The 17,818-nt window shown below is 43.6% G+C and overlaps 1 protein-coding gene across 2 annotated transcripts in view; it reads left to right on the top strand.

The window, feature by feature from the left end:
• Window positions 1-17,818, top strand: part of LOC138667669 (membrane-spanning 4-domains subfamily A member 15-like) — a 173,848-nt gene that overhangs the window by 140,923 nt on the left and 15,107 nt on the right. The gene's annotated exons all lie outside the window — the stretch shown is intronic.

Genomic DNA, 17,818 nt, shown 5'->3' on the forward strand with positions numbered 1-17,818 from the left:
GCTTTTCCAGGCTTATGATATAGATCATCTTCCCTTAGAATAGTAGTTTTGAGTACATATGCCTTTATGATAACTTTTTCTTCAACAGAACCTGTCAGCAGGATTGTGCACAGTAACCTACAGACACTATTAGGTCGGCGCCGTTATACTGGTTAAAATTATACCTGGTGATGAAATCCATCTTGTGGTTGTTGTTTATTCATTATTTTCAGTTTTGAGTTAGGCTACTTTCACACTAGCATTTTCTGCAATCCGTCACAATGCGTCGTTTTGCAGAAAAAACGCATCCTGCAAAAGTGCTTGCAGGATGCGTTTTTTCCCCATAGACTTGCATTGACGACGCATTTGCGACGGATTGCCACACGTCGCATCCGTCGAGCGACGGATGCGTCGTGCTTTTGCGGACCGTCGGGAGCAAAAAACGCTACATGTAAAGTTTTTTGCTCCTGACGGACCGCTTTTTCCGACCGCGCATGCGCGGCCGGAACTCCGCCCCCACCTCCCGCCACCTTACAATGGGGCAGCGGATGCGCCGGAGAAATGCATCCACTGCCTCCATTGTGCAGTACGTTAAACGCTAGCGTCGGAATCTCTCCCCGACGCATTGTGACGGGGAGATTCCGACGCTAGTGTGAAAGTAGCCTTAATGATATGCTCGTGCTTCGGGGCGTCCTGTGGGGGGGAACTTAATGTGGTGCTTGGATTATGTATTCATCAGTATGGCTTCTGAGAGGTCACTGGTCCCTCAGTGACCTGCCTCCTATATTACATAATGGTTATTATATATAAGACTAGCTGAAGAGCCCGGTGTTGCCCGGGCCTAGTAACTAACTGTGGTTAGTTATAACAAATTATAATGATTATATTGCACATAAAAACATTTCACATCATATATTCAACACTACAGATTTGCAACACAAATTAACTAAATGGCCAGACACGACTGAGATCGAATCACCTCAGAAAGGATAAGGCAGAGTGTCTGATTCATCTGGGGTTACATCTAGTTTTATAATCAACATCGAAGGACATCAATATACGAGTTACATACATTTGGAACATTTCCATTACTACAAGATAAGAGAAACCTTTTCTCACAGGTTGATTATATTTTTAATGAGAACATTGTTTTTAATAACCATCCACATGTCTTGGGAGTAGGAATCACTCCCTGGCCTTGAGTATCCCACACAAAATGTTCTGGAAGAATATATCACCACGCAGGAATCTTAAATGTCAGCAAAAATAACATGAATATAGACTTTTTAGAAGATTCTTATATTATGTTAAGTAGTGATGAGCGAGTGTACTCGTTGCTCGGGTTTTCCCGAGCACGCTCGGGTGACCTCCGAGTATTTATAACTGCTCGGAGATTTCGTTTTCATCGCGGCAGCTGAATGATTTACAGCAACTAGCCTACTTGATTACATGTGGGGATGCCCTAGCAACCAGGCAACCCCCACATGTACTCAGCCTTGCTAGTAGCTGTAAATCATTCAGCTGCCGCGATGAAAACTAAATCTCCGAGCAGTCATAAATACTCAGAGGTCACCCGAGCGTGCTCGGAAAACCCGAGCAACGAGTACACTCGCTCATCACTAATGTTAAGCTATCAAGGATTAATATAAGATTAGGATTTCTATAACATTGATAGTATTTTATTTTCAATTCATTCAAGAGCCTTTTGACAAATAACATTTTTGTTTTTTCAGTGACGTTCGTCCTATTTTACATACTTCTCCTGCGCATTTAATATTGTGGTTCAACAAAACGGTGATGGCACATGCGCAATAGCATCTATCGGCAAGCAATGTTCTCAATCTGCATATGCGCAGCCCACTCTGTTCTGAGGCCCAGTGTGGGAACGCAGACAAGAAAAAGAAATTGTTGCTGTTGAACATAGCAACGCTCCCACACTGGTACAGGGAATACAACCAGTGCCATTTTGTTGAAGCAAAAAAAGTTTTGAACACAATATTAACCCCTTAACGACTGCCGATAAGACTTTTATCGGCAGCAGTTAGGGGCCTTATTCCTCCTGAACCTCATGCTCCTTTTTATACAGCCTCCAGCTGCACCTCACGCTCCTCCTTTATACACAGCATTTTTCTGCAGCACAGCTTTTCTCCTGTGCACACGTTGTGGATTCTGCAGAATCCGCAGGTAAAACGCCCTATAGGTTTTCTGAGGATTTTGCGCGGAGTTCGCCTGCGTTTTAACACCTGCAGATTCTTATAGTGGAATATGTGTAAAACGCTGCAAAATCCGCGCAAAGAATTGACATGCTGTGGGCAATAAACCGCTGTGTTTCTGCTCGGAATGTTTTGCAGCATGTGAACTTCGTATTTGGTTTTCCATAGGTTTACATGGTACTGTAATGGTTCCACCATTACTCCAAAGCAACATGCCCGCTGTCTTGGGGTCATACTTGATTCCGAGCTTTCATTCACCCCCCACATCCGATCACTGGCTCGCTCTTCTTATCTGTATCTCAAAAACATTTCTAGAATTTGCCCTTTTCTTACTTTCGACTCTGCAAAAATGTTTACTGTTTCACTTATTCATTCTCGTCTAGACTATTGTAACTCTCTACTAATCGGCCTCCCCCTTACAAAACTCTCCCCGTTCCAATCTGTCCTGAATGCTGCAGCCAGGATCATATTCCTCACCAACCATTACACCGATGCCTCTACCTTGTGCCAGTCTTTACACTGGCTACCCTGTTGTGAATTCTGTGTCTGAATTCACTCCTGTGGTCACAAGTGGTACTGCAGCTTCTGAGCTTCCTCCGTCAGGTGTTCTGGTGAGCTCGTTAACTGCTTCATTACTTAACTCCGCCTGATGCTGCTATCCTTGCTCCTTGTCAATGTTTCAGTGTTGGATCTGAGCTTCTCCTGATTGTTCCTGTGACCTGCTGCTCTGTATAGCTAAGTGCTTTTTGCTTTTTTGTTGCTTTTTTTCTGTCCAGCTTGTCTTTTGTTTTGCTGGAAGCTCTGAGACGCAAAGGGTGTACCGCCGTGCCGTTAGTTCGGCACGGTGGTTTTTTTTTGCCCCCTTTGCGTGGTTTTGCTTTAGGGTTTTTTGTAGACTGCAAAGTTCGCTTTACTGTCCTCGCTCTGTCCTAGAATATCGGGCCCCACTTTGCTGAATCTATTTCATCCCTACGTTTTGTCTTTTCATCTTACTCACAGTCATTATATGTGGGGGGCTGCCTTTTCCTTTGGGGAATTTCTCTGGGGCAAGTCAGGCCTATTTTTCTATCTTCAGGCTAGCTAGTTTCTTAGGCTGTGCCGAGTTGCCTAGGTAGTTGTTAGGCGCAATCCACAGCCGCTTTTAGTTGTGTTTAGGATAGGATCAGGTGTGCAGTCTACAGAGTTTCCACGTCTCAGAGCTCGTTCTTGTATTTTTGGGTATTTGTCAGATCACTGTGTGCGCTCTGATCGCTAAGCACAGTGTTTCTGGATTGCCTTCATAACACCTGTCATTAGCAAACATAACACTACCCATCTACTCCAGAATCCAGTACAAAGCTACTACCCTCATCCACAAAGTGCTCCATGGCTCAGCACCACCCTACATCTCCTCTCTGGTCTCAGTCTACCACCCTACCCGTGCCCTCCGCTAATGACCTCAGGTTAGCATCCTCAATAATCAGAACCTCGCACTCCCGTCTCCAAGACTTTACACATGCTGCGCCGATTCTTTGGAATGCACTACCCAGGTTAATACGATTAATCCCCAATCCCCACAGTTTTAAGCGTGCCCTAAAAACTAATTTGTTCAGATTGGCCTACCGCCTCAACGCATTAACCTAACTATCCCTGTGTGGCCCATTAAAAAAAAAAAAACTGAAACCATAATCGGGCTCCTCGCATCATGTTCTCATACACTTTATACAGTTAATAGCCCTTTGTGTCTGTACTGCTCTGCTACACACTTAGGCAGTGAACTGGTTCATGCAGCTTTAAATGAACACCTGAGCCTTACACTATGGCTGGTCTGAATAACTAAAGCAATTGTTACCATCCACCTCTCGTGTCTCCCCTTTTCCTCATAGTTTGCAAGCTTGCGAGCAGGGCCCTCATTCCTTTTGGTATCTATTTTGAACTGTGATTCCTGTTATGCTGTAATGTCTATTGTCTGTACAAGTCCCCTCTATAATTTGTAAAGCGCTGCGGAATATGTTGGCGCTATATAAATAAAATTATTATTATTATTTTTACTGTACAACGCATGGAAAACTGCTGTGGATCTGCAGGGCCAAATCCGCTGCGGATCTGCAGCCAAATCCGCAACATGTGCACATACTTGTTATGATCCGGTGACCTAGGAGCTGCATGAGAACTTTCACTGGAGAAAGTGGCCACTGTACTGACCGCAATCCTGAACTTAACACCGCAACTAGAAGTAGCCGTGGAGTGTACCTAACACACCTTGACACCTCGTCACAGCCGGAGAACTAAATACCCCTAAAGATGGAAATAGGAATACTATCTTGCCTCAGAGAAAATCCCCAAAGGATAGACAGCCCCCCACAAATATTGGCGGTGAGTCGGAGAGGAAAAAACATACACAGGCAGAAAAACAGGATTAGCACAGGAGGCCACTCTAGCTAGATAGGACAGGATAGGACAGAGTTCTGTGCGGTCAGTATAAAAACTCTTCAAAACATCCACAGCAGAATATACAAAAACTTCCTACAACTTACTAAAAGGTGTAAGAGCGTAAATCTATAACTCCAGTGAATCTTACAATCAGAGCAGGAATAAAACAGAAACAAGCACACCGGCAGTGTGCCACAGAAACAAAAACCAAACACTTATCTTTGCTGAAATTGGCAGCGAGCAGGATAAGCCAGAAAGTGATCCAACACTTCACAAGGAACATTGACTACTGGCAAGGGCTAAAGGATTCTGCCCACTTAAATATCCCAGTCAGAATTGTAATCATCTGATACACCTGGCCAGGTCTGTGACTCAGAGACAACTGCATTCCCACATACAACCACTGGAGGGAACCCAAGAGCAGAATTCACAACAGTACCCCCCCCCTTGAGGAGGGGTCACCGAACCCTCACCAGGGCCCCCAGGACGATCAGGACGAGCCAGATGAAAGGCACGGACCAAATCAGCAGCATGGACATCAGAGGCAAAAACCCAAGAATTATCCTCCTGGCCATAACCCTTCCATTTGACCAGGTACTGGAGCTTCCGCCTCGAAAAACGGGAATCCAAAATCTTCTCAACAACATATTCCAACTCCCCATCAACCAACACAGGGGCCGGAGGATCAACAGAGGGAACAACGGGCTCCACATATTTCTGAAACAAAGATCTATGGAAGACATTATGGATAGCAAAAGAGGCCGGAAGCGCCAGTCGAAAAGACACCGGATTAATAATCTCAGAAATCCTATAAGGACCAATAAAGTGAGGCTTAAATTTAGGAGAAGAAACCTTCATAGGAACATGACGGGAAGACAACCAGACCAGATCCCCAACCCGAAGCCGGGAACCAACACACCAACGACGATTAGCAAAATGTTGAGCCTCCTCTTGAGACAACACCAACTTGTCCACCACATGAGCCCAAATCTGCTGCAATCTGTCCACCACAGAATCCACACCAGGACAGTCAGAAGGCTCAACCTGCGCAGAAGAAAAACGAGGATGAAAACCAAAATTACAAAAGAAAGGCGAAACCAAAGGTAGCAGAACTAGCCCAATTATTAAGGGCAAACTCGGCCAATGGCAAGAAGGCCACCCAATCATCCTGATCAGCAGACACAAAGCATCTCAAATAAGTCTCCAAGGTCTGATTAGTTCGCTCGGTCTGGCCATTTGTCTGAGGATGAAACGCAGAAGAAAAAGACAAATCAATGAACAGCCTAGCACAAAAGGCCCGCCAAAACCTAGAAACAAACTGGGAACCTCTGTCGGACACAATATTCTCCGGAATACCATGCAAACGAACCACATGCTGAAAGAACAACGGAACCAAATCTGAAGAGGAAGGCAATTTAGGTAAGGGCACCAAATGAACCATCTTAGGAAACCGGTCACAAACAACCCAGATAACAGACATCTTCTGGGAAACCAGAAGATCAGAAATAAAATCCATCGAAATATGCGTCCAGGGCCTCTCAGGGACTGACAATGGCAAAAGCAACCCACTAGCACGGGAACAACAAGGCTTGGCCCGCGCACAAGTCCCACAGGACTGCACAAAAGAACGCACATCACGTGACAATGAAGGCCACCAAAAGGACCTACCAACCAAATCTTTGGTACCAAAAATGCCAGGATGACCGGCCAACACGGAACAGTGAACCTCAGAAATCACTCTACTAGTCCATCTGTCAGGAACAAACAATTTCCCCACAGGACAGCGGTCAGGTGTGTCAGCCTGAAATTCCTGAAGCACCCGTCGTAAATCAGGGGAAATGGCAGAAAGGACCACCCCCTCTTCAGAATACCGACCGGCTCTAAGACCTCAGGAGAATCAGGCAAAAAACTCCTAGAGAGGGCATCAGCCTTAATATTCTTAGAACCCGGAAGGTACGAGACCACAAAATCAAAACGGGAAAAAAACAAGGACCATCGAGCCTGTCTAGGATTCAGCCGTTTAGCAGACTCGAGGTAAATCAAATTCTTATGATCGGTCAAGACCACAATACGGTGCTTAGCTCCCTCAAGCCAATGTCGCCACTCCTCAAACGCCCACTTCATAGCCAACAACTCCCAATTGCCGACATCATAATTGCGTTCAGCAGGCGAAAACTTACGGGAGAAGAAGGCACACGGTTTCATTAAGGAACCAACAGGATCCCTCTGAGACAAAACGGCCCCTGCCCCAATCTCAGAAGCGTCAACCTCAACCTGAAACGGAAGAGAAACATCCGGTTGGCGCAAACACTGGAGCAGAAGTAAATCGACGTTTAAGCTCCTGAAAGGCAGAGACAGCCGCAGAGGACCAATTCGCCACATCAGCGCCTTTCTTCGTCAAATCGGTCAAGGGTTTAACCACGCTGGAAAAATTAGCAATGAAACGGCGATAAAAATTTGCAAAACCCAAAAATTTCTGAAGGCTCTTCACGGATGTGGGCTGAATCCAATCATGAATGGCCTGAACCTTAACCGGATCCATCTCTATAGACGAAGGAGAAAAAATGAAGCCCAAAAAAGAGACTTTCTGCACCCCAAAGAGACACTTAGACCCTTTCACAAACAGGGCATTGTCACGAAGGATCTGAAATACCATCCTGACCTGTTCCACATGAGACTCCCAATCATCGGAAAAAATCAAAATATCGTCCAAACATACAATCAAGAATTTATCAAGATAAGTCCGGAAGATATCATGCACGAAGGACTGAAAAACAGATGGAGCATTAGAGAGTCCGAATGGCATCACAAGGTATTCAAAATGGCCTTCGGGCGTATTAAACGCAGTTTTCCATTCATCACCCTGCTTAATACGAACAAGATTATATGCCCCTCGAAGGTCAATCTTCGTAAACCAACTAGCTCCCTTAATCCTAGCAAACAAATCGGAAAGCAAAGGTAAAGGGTATTGAAACTTGACCGTGATTTTATTCAAGAGGCGATAATCTATACAGGGTCTCAAGGAACCATCTTTTTTAGCAACAAAAAAGAACCCCGCTCCCAACGGTGAAGAAGATGGCCGAATATGCCCTTTCTCCAAAGACTCCTTAATATAGCTCCGCATGGCGGTATGTTCAGGTACAGATAGGTTGAAAAGTCGGCCCTTAGGAAACTTACAGCCTGGAATCAAGTCAATAGCACAATCGCAGTCCCTGTGCGGTGGAAGGAAACTGGACTTGGGCTCATCGAATACATCCTGAAAATCAGACAAAAACTCTGGAATTTCAGAAGGTGAAGAAGAGGAGATTGACATCAAAGGAACATCATTATGAACCCCCTGACAACCCCAACCAGTCCAACACAGGATTATGTACCTGCAATCATGGAAAACCCAGCACGATAGCATCATGCAAGTTATGCAACACCAGAAATCGTCAATCTTCCTGATGGGCTGGCGCCATGCGCATGGTCACCTGTGTCCAAAACTGGGGCTTATTTTTAGCCAAGGGTGTAGCATCAATGCCCCTTAAAGGAATAGGGTTCTGCAAAGGCTCCAAGGGAAAACCACAACGCTTGGCAAACTCAAAATCCATTAAATTCAAGGCGGCGCCTGAATCCACAAATGCCATGACAGAAAATGATGACAATGAGCAGATCAAGGACACAGATAACAGAAATTTAGGTTGTACAGTACTGATGGTAATTGAACTGGCGATCCTCTTTGTCCGCTTAGGGCAGACAGAAATGACATGAGAAGCGTCGCCACAATAATAACCAATAAACAACCTATTTTGACGTCTGAAACCTTGTCGTTCCGTTCTAGACAGAATTCTATCACATTGCATAGGCTCAGAAATTTGCTCTGAGGAGAACGCCACAGCGCGCACAGTTCTGCGCTCCCGCAGGCGTCGGTCAATCTGAATGGCCAGAGACATAGAATCACTCAGACCGGAAGGCGTGGGAAACCCCACCGTAACATCTTTAACGGATTCAGAAAGCCCCCTTCTGAAAATTGCCGCCAAAGCATCATTATTCCATTTAGTCAACACAGACCATTTTCTGAATTTCTGACAATACAATTCTGCCGCCTCTTGACCCTGAGACAGGGCCAACAAGGTTTTCTCAGCTTGATCCACAGAATTAGGTTCATCATATAATAGTCCTAAAGCCTGAAAAAAGGATTCAATATTAAGCAAAGCCGGATTCCCAGATTCCAGGGAAAACGCCCAATCCTGCGGGTCGCCACGCAGCAGGGAGATTACGATTTTTACCTGCTGAATGGAATCACCAGAGGATCGAGGTCAGGTCAAAATACAGTTTACAGTTGTTTTTAAAACTCAAAAATTTAGACCTGTCACCAGAAAACAAATCAGGAGTAGGAATCTTCGGTTCTAAAGCAGGAGTTTGAACAATATAATCAGAAATACCTTGCACCCTAGCAGCAAGCTGGTCTACACGAGAAGCTAATTCCTGAACATTCATGCATGCACCAGGCTCCTCAGCCACCCAGAGATAAAGAGGGAGGAGAAGGCAAAACAGACTGGAGAAAAAAAAATACATTTCAAAAACCTGACCGGCACATCCAAACATAGACTAAGTGTGAACAGGTGCTTAACCTAGAGTCGCCAACTCATATATAGTTAAGTAAATAAGACAGCACACTGTAGCGCTGAAACATGCAAACTTGAAACACGAAATTTGAACTGAATTACTGCACTAGAAATATGAAAAATGAGAGCGTTTAGCGCATAAAAATGGCCAATTTTATGTGTACCTGGTAGCCCCTTTACGGCATCTCTCTTATACCAGGTCCTACACTTGCCCTACCTCGCTGAGAATAAACGTCTCCATCTGAATGGGTACATGTGAAACCTCTTCCTAGACTAAAATTCTCTCTCTCTGTGGAGGGGTATTGGACCTGCTGTAATTAAAACACCTTTGGCTAGGAGGCGGATTGCACGATCAGAAGGCTAAAGAATACATTTCAAAAACCTGACCGGCACATCCAAACATAGACTAAGTGTGAACAGGTGCTGAACCTAGAGTCGCCAACTCATATATAGTTAAGTAAATAAGGCAGCACACTGTAGCGCTGAAACATGCAAACTTGAAACACGAAATTTGAACTGCATTACTGCACTAGAAATATGAAAAATGAGAGCGTTTAGCGCATAAAAATGGCCAATTTTATGTGTACCTGGTAGCCCCTTTACGGCATCTCTCTTATACCAGGTCCTACACTTGCCCTACCTCGCTGAGAATAAACGTCTCCATCTGAATGGGTACATGTGAAACCTCTTCCTAGACTAAAATTCTCTCTCTCTGTGGAGGGGTATTGGACCTGCTGTAATTAAAACACCTTTGGCTAGGAGGCGGAGTGCATACCATGTGTATAACAATACACGCTAAAAGCATGACCGCAAGAAGGCTAAAGAATACATTTCAAAAACCTGACCGGCACATCCAAACATAGACTAAGTGTGAACAGGTGCTGAACCTAGAGTCGCCAACTCATATATAGTTAAGTAAATAAGGCAGCACACTGTAGCGCTGAAACATGCAAACTTGAAACACGAAATTTGAACTGCATTACTGCACTAGAAATATGAAAAATGAGAGCGTTTAGCGCATAAAAATGGTCAATATTATGTGTACCTGGTAGCCCCTTTACGGCATCTCTCTTATACCAGGTCCTACACTTGCCCTACCTCGCTGAGAATAAACGTCTCCATCTGAATGGGTACATGTGAAACCTCTTCCTAGACTAAAATTCTCTCTCTCTGTGGAGGGGTATTGGACCTGCTGTAATTAAAACACCTTTGGCTAGGAGGCGGAGTGCACGATCAGAAGGCTAAAGAATACATTTCAAAAACCTGACCGGCACATCCAAACATAGACTAAGTGTGAACAGGTGCTGAACCTAGAGTCGCCAACTCATATATAGTTAAGTAAATAAGGCAGCACACTGTAGCGCTGAAACATTCAAACTTGAAACACGAAATTTGAACTGCATTACTGCACTAGAAATATGAAAAATGAGAGCGTTTAGCGCATAAAAATGGTCAATTTTATGTGTACCTGGTAGCCCCTTTACGGCATCTCTCTTATACCAGGTCCTACACTTGCCCTACCTCGCTGAGAATAAACGTCTCCATCTGAATGGGTACATGTGAAACCTCTTCCTAGACTAAAATTCTCTCTCTCTGTGGAGGGGTATTGGACCTGCTGTAATTAAAACACCTTTGGCTAGGAGGCGGAGTGCACGATCAGAAGGCTAAAGAATACATTTCAAAAACCTGACCGGCACATCCAAACATAGACTAAGTGTGAACAGGTGCTGAACCTAGAGTCGCCAACTCATATATAGTTAAGTAAATAAGGCAGCACACTGTAGCGCTGAAACATGCAAACTTGAAACACGAAATTTGAACTGCATTACTGCACTAGAAATATGAAAAATGAGAGCGTTTAGCGCATAAAAATGGCCAATTTTATGTGTACCTGGTAGCCTCTTTACGGCATCTCTCTTATACCAGGTCCTACACTTGCCCTACCTCGCTGAGAATAAATGTCTCCATCTGAATGGGTACATGTGAAACCTCTTCCTAGACTAAAATTCTCTCTCTCTGTGGAGGGGTATTGGACCTGCTGTAATTAAAACACCTTTGGCTAGGTAGGAGGCGGAGTGCACGATCAGAAGGCTAAAGAATACATTTCAAAAACCTGACCGGCACATCCAAACATAGACTAAGTGTGAACAGGTGCTGAACCTAGAGTCGCCAACTCATATATAGTTAAGTAAATAAGGCAGCACACTGTAGCGCTGAAACATGCAAACTTGAAACACGAAATTTGAACTGCATTACTGCACTAGAAATAGGTGCTTTAATTACAGCAGGTCCAATACCCCTCCACAGAGAGAGAGAATTTTAGTCTAGGAAGAGGTTTCAGATGTACCCATTCAGATGGAGACGTTTATTCTCAGCAAGGTAGGGCAAGTGTAGGACCTGGTATAAGAGAGATGCCGTAAAGGGGCTACCAGGTACACATAAAATTGGCCATTTTTATGCGCTAAACGCTCTCATTTTTCATATTTCTAGTGCAGTAACGCAGTTCAAATTTCGTGTTTCAAGTTTGCATGTTTCAGTGCTACAGTGTGCTGCCTTATTTACTTAACAGGAGAAAAAAAAATGGCTCAAGAGCTTCCTTCTTCTGAGATGCATTTAACTCATTGATGGCCTGTAGTACTGTTATGACCCGGTGACCTAGGAGCTGCATGAGAACTTTCAATGGAGAAAGTGGCCACTGTACTGACCGCAATCCTGAACTTAACACTGCAACCAGAAGTAGCCATGGAGTGTACCTAACACACCTAGACACCTCGTCACAGCCGGAGAACTAAATACCCCTAAAGATGGAAATAGGAATACTATCTTGCCTCAGAGAAAATCCTCAAAGGATAGACAGCCCCCCACAAATATTGGCGGTGAGTCGGAGAGGAAAAAACATACACAGGCAGAAAAACAGGATTAGCACAGGAGGCCACTCTAGCTAGATAGGACAGGATAGGACAGAGTTCTGTGCGGTCAGTATAAAAACCCTTCAAAACATCCACAGCAGAATATACAAAAACTTCCTACAACTTACTAAAAGGTGTAGGAGCGTAAATCTGCAACTCCAGTGAATCCTACAATCAGAGCAGGAATAAAACAGAAACAAGCACACCGGCAGTGTGCCACAGAAACAAAAACTAAACACTTATCTTTGCTGAAATTGGCAGCGAGCAGGAGAAGCCAGAAAGTGAACCAACACTTCACAAGGAACATTGACTACTGGCAAGGGCTAAAGGATCCTGCCCACTTAAATATCCCAGTCAGAATTGTAATCATCCGATACACCTGGCCAGGTCTGTGACTCTGCATTCCCACCTACAACCACTGGAGGGAACCCAAGAGCAGAATTCACAACACATACTCTTATAGTCGTCTCCTCCGGCAGCACCTCACACTCCTCTTCCATATACAATTGGAAACACTTGATCCTGAGAGAAATTGCACTAATTGCAATAAAGCATATCGCATACACAGCCTACTTTTTGTGCAGCACCACACTTTTCTCCTTTAGACCTCGTTCACACATTATTTGGTCAGTATTTTTACCTTAGTATTTGTAAGCTAAAACTTGGAGGAAAACAATCAAGGGGAAAGTATATTAGAAACTCGTCACCACTTCTGTATTTTTCTCCCACTCGTGATTTTGGCTTATAAATTCTGAGATAAAATACTGACAAAATACTGAGAGTGTGAATGTGGCCTTATACAAAGCCTCCACCTGCAGCACCTCACTCTTCTCTGTACATAGCCTCATACTACAGCAGCACCTCACAACTCTCATTTCCCCTCACTCCTCTCATTTTCCCCCTCACACCTCTCATTTTCCCCCTCACACCTCTCATTTTCCCCCTTACTCCTCTGATTCTTCCCCCTCACACCTGTCATTTTGACCTCACACCTGTCATTTTCCAATCACTCCACTATTTTCCTCTCACTCTTCTCATTTTCCCCTCACTCTTCTCATTTTCCCATCACTCCTCTCATTTTCCCCTCACACGTGCACAGCAACTTCCTGTTATGAGCACAGCAGTGTAATCCAAGAGGCTCCTCCCTTTCCCTTGACGTCATGCCTCATAGGAGAAGCTCCATTCTAGACAAGACAGAGCTAGATGTGGCCTGTGCCTTCCACACACTGATACTCTGAAGGTGGTGGCCCTGATTGTAGCTTGCAGCAGTTGGGATGTCGCAGCCGGTGAATTTTGCAGGTTGGATTTTGAGGTGAATGTGTCCCTGTGCACTAACAACATGGGCCGTGTGGATGGAGCTTTGCGTGTCGAGAGGGCGGGGATATGTGGAATGGGTGTGGCTTGATACATACACACATATACATACACTCAGCTTTATATATATATATATATATATATATATATATATACAGTTATATGAAAAAGTTTGGGCAATCTTAAGCTTAATGTTTTATAAAAAATTGTTTTTTTGCAACAGCTATTTCAGTTTTATATATCTAATAACTGTTGGACACAGTAATGTTTCTGCCTTGAAATGAGGTTTATTGTACTAATAGAAAATGTGCAATCTGCATTCAAACAAAATTTGACAGGTGCATAAGTATGGGCACCCTTATCATTTTCTTGTTTTAAATACTCCTACCTACTTTTTACTGACTTACTAAAGCACTTTTTTTGGTTTTCTAACCTCATTGAGCTTTGAACTTCATAGCCAGGTGTATGCAATCATGAGAAAAGCTACTTAAAGTGGCCACTTGCAAGTTGTTCTCCTGTTTGAATCTCCTCTGAAGAGTGGCATCATGGGCTCCTCAAAAGAACTGTCTAATGATCTGAAAACAAAGATTATTCAACATAGTTGTTCAGGGGAAGGACACAAAAAGCTGTCTCAGAGATTTAACCTGTCAATTTCCACTGTGAGGAACATAGTAAGGAAATGGAAGAACACAGGTACAGCTCTTGTTAAGGCCAGAAGTGGCAGGCCTAGAAAAACATCAGAAAGGCAGAGAAGAAGAATGGTGAGATCAGTCAAGGACAATCCTCAGATCACCCCCAGAGAGCTGCAGCATCAACTTGCTGCAGATGGTGTCACTCTGCATCGGTCAACAATACAACGTAGTTTGCACAAGGAAAAGCTGTATGGGAGAGTGATATGAAAGAAGCCGTTTCTGCAAGCACGCCACAAACAGAGTCAGCTGAGGTATGCAAAAGCACATTTGGAGAAGCCAATTTCTTTTTGGAAGAAGGTCCTGTGGACTGATGAAACCAAGATTGAGTTGTTTGGTCATACAAAAAGGCGTTATGCATGGTGGCCAAAAAACACAGCATTCCAAGAAAAACACTTGCTACCCACAGTAAAATTTGGTGGAGGTTCCATCATGCTTTGGGGCTGTGTGGCCAATGCCGGCACCGGGAATCTTGTTAAAGTTGAGGGACGCATGGATTCCTCTCAGTATCAGCAGATTCTTGACAATAATGTTCATGAATCAGTGACAAAGTTGAAGTTACGCAGGGGATGGATCTTTCAGCAAGACAATGAACCAAAACACCGCTCCAAATCTACTCAGGCATTCATGCAGAGGAACAATTACACTGTTCTGGAATGGCCATCCCAGTCCCCAGACCTGAATATCATTGAACATCTGTGGGATCATTTGAAGAGGGCTGTCCATGCTTGGTGACCATCAAACTTAACTGAACTAGAATTGTTTTGTAAAGAGGAATGGTCAAAAATACCTTCATCCAGGATCCAGGAACTCATTAAAAGCTACAGGAAGCAACTAGAGGCTGTTATTTTTGCAAAAGGAGGATCTACTAAATATTAATGTCACTTTTCTGGTGGGGTGCCCATACTTATGCACCTGTCAAATTTTGTTTGAATGCAGGTTGCACATTTTCTGTTAGTACAATAAACCTAATTTCAAGGCTGAAACATTACTGTATCCAACAGTTATTAGATATATGAAACTGAAATAGCTGTTGCAAAAAAAAACAATTTGTATAAAACATTAAGCTTAAGATTAATAGGGGTGCCCAAACTTTTTCATATAACTGTATATAGCCACCGCCATTTTGGAGAAATACTTTTTTTTCAAATATATATATATATATATATATATATATATATATATATATATATATATGTATATATATACATATACTGTATATATACAGTACAGACCAAAAGTTTGGACACACCTCATTTAAAGATTTTTCTGTATTTTCATGACTATGAAAATTGTGCATTCACACTGAAGGCATCAAAACTATGAATTAACACATGTGGAATTATATACTTAACAAAAAAGTGTGAAACAACTGAAAATATGTCTTATAATCTAGGTTCTTCAAAATAGCCACTTTTTGCTTTGATGACTGCTTTGCACACTCTTGGCATTCTCCTGATGAGCTTCAAGAGGTAGTCACTGAGAATGGTCTTCCAACAATCTTGAAGGAGTTCCCAGAGATGCTTAGCACTTGTTGGCCCTTTTGCCTTCACTCTGCGGTCCAGCTCACCCCAAACCATCTCGATTGGGTTCAGGTCTGGTGACTGTGGAGGCCAGGTCATCTGGCGTAGCACCCCATCAGTCTCCTTCTTGGTCAAATAGCCCTTACACAGCCTGGAGGTGTGTTTGGGGTCAATGTCCTATTGAAAAATAAATGATGGTCCAAATAAATGCAAACCGGATGTTATAGTATGCTGCTGCAAGATGCTATGGTAGCCATGCTGGTTCAGTATGCCTTCAATTTTGAACAAATCCCCAACAGTGACACCAGCAAAGCACCCCCACACCATCACACCTCCTCCTCCATGGTTCACGGTGGGAGCCAGGCATGTAGAGTCCATCTGTTCACCTTTTCTGCGTCGCACAAAGACACGGTGGTTGGAACCAAAGATCTCAAATTTGGACTCATCAGACCAAAGCACAGATTTCCACTGGTCTAATGTCCATTCCTTGTGTTCTTTAGCCCAAACAAGTCTCTTCTGCTTGTTGTCTGTCCTTAGCAGTGGTTTCCTAGCAGCTATTTTACCATGAAGGCCTGCTGCACAAAGTCTCCTCTTAACATTTGTTGTAGAGATGTGTCTGCTGCTAGAACTGTGTGGCATTGAACTGGTCTCTAATCTGAGCTGCTGTTAACCTGCGATTTCTGAGGTTCGTGACTTGGATAAACTTATCCTCAGAAGCAGAAGGTGACTCTTGGTCTTCCTTTCCTGGGGCAGTCCTATGTGAGCCAGTTTCTTTGTAGCACTTGATAATTTTTGCCACTGCACTTGGGGACACTTTCAAAGTTTTCCCAATTTTTCAGACTGACCTTCATTTCTTAAAGTAATGATGGCCACTCGTTTTTTTTTACTTAGCTGCTTTTTTCTTGCCATAATACAAATTCTAACAGTCTATTCAGTAGGACTATGAGCTGTGTATCCACCAGACTTCTGCACAACACAACAGATGGTCCCAACCCCATTTATAAGACAAGAAATCTCACTTATTAAACCTGACAGGACACACCTGTGAAGGGAAAACCATTCCCGGTGACTACCTCTTGAAGCTCATCAAGAGAATGCTAAGAGTGTGCTAAGCAGTCATCAAAGCAAAAGGTGGCTACTTTGTAGAACCAAGAATATAAGACATAATTTCAGTTGTTTCACACTTTTTTGTTAAGTATATAATTCCACATGTGTTAATTCATAGTTTGTGACCGCTAGGCCGCCGTCACACTTGCGAGTTTTACGTACATAAGAGCGCAGAAACTACGTGCGTAAAACTCGCATAACATACGGCACAATGATTCTCAATGGGTCTAGTCCTATCAGCCGTATATTACGGATCCGTAATATACGGCGTTCTACGGCCGCACAAAATCGCAGCATGCTGCGTTTGTCAGCGTATTGCGCAAAAAATACGCCAATGCAAGTCTATGGGAGAGCGTATAATACGGAATGCATATGGACCATGCGTGTGACTTGCGAGAAATACGCAACTCCCTGGCAGATGTCCGGAAATGTCTAAAGGCCTCAATCAGGCAGGTGAGACATGCTAATTAGCTGAAAAAGCCAGACAGTGAACCCGGAAGTCTGCTGCACGCCTCCACGGAGTGAGATTCAGCATGGCCAGCATAATAAATGTCGACATGCTGATCATTTTGGTCCAAGAGAGGCCTGTGATCTGGGACCAAAGAGACCCCAACTATGCTAACAGGGCCCAAGAAGAGGCAGCATGGAGGAGCGTGTGTGGGTCCCTCTTCCCACATTATGACCAGCAGCCACGTGAGGCACAGCGACAGATAAGTAAGTACACCCATGTTTGAAATCTAATGTTCTTGTTAACCAGCAGGCCCTTACTACTTTGAATTTCTACACAAGAATTTATAAATTAATCCAGAAAGAAATAGAAAGCAGACCAGTAGATACATGGTGTTGTACATGATAAACGGATTTCAGTAATGTTTTGAACAGATGTCCCTTACTAACAGTGTTTCCCAGTAATTGTGCTTTCTGGGATAGAGGGAAGCGGACTCTGTCCTTGTGGCCTTGCTTCATAATTGTGTGATTTTTTCAAATTTAATAATAAATGTGCTCCACAAATGCCTATTTCTATGCTACACTTAAATCTGTGTAGTCAATTACACCTTGTGT

Source organism: Ranitomeya imitator, chromosome 2 (assembly GCF_032444005.1).
Source record: "Ranitomeya imitator isolate aRanImi1 chromosome 2, aRanImi1.pri, whole genome shotgun sequence".
Taxonomy (NCBI): domain Eukaryota; kingdom Metazoa; phylum Chordata; class Amphibia; order Anura; family Dendrobatidae; genus Ranitomeya; species Ranitomeya imitator.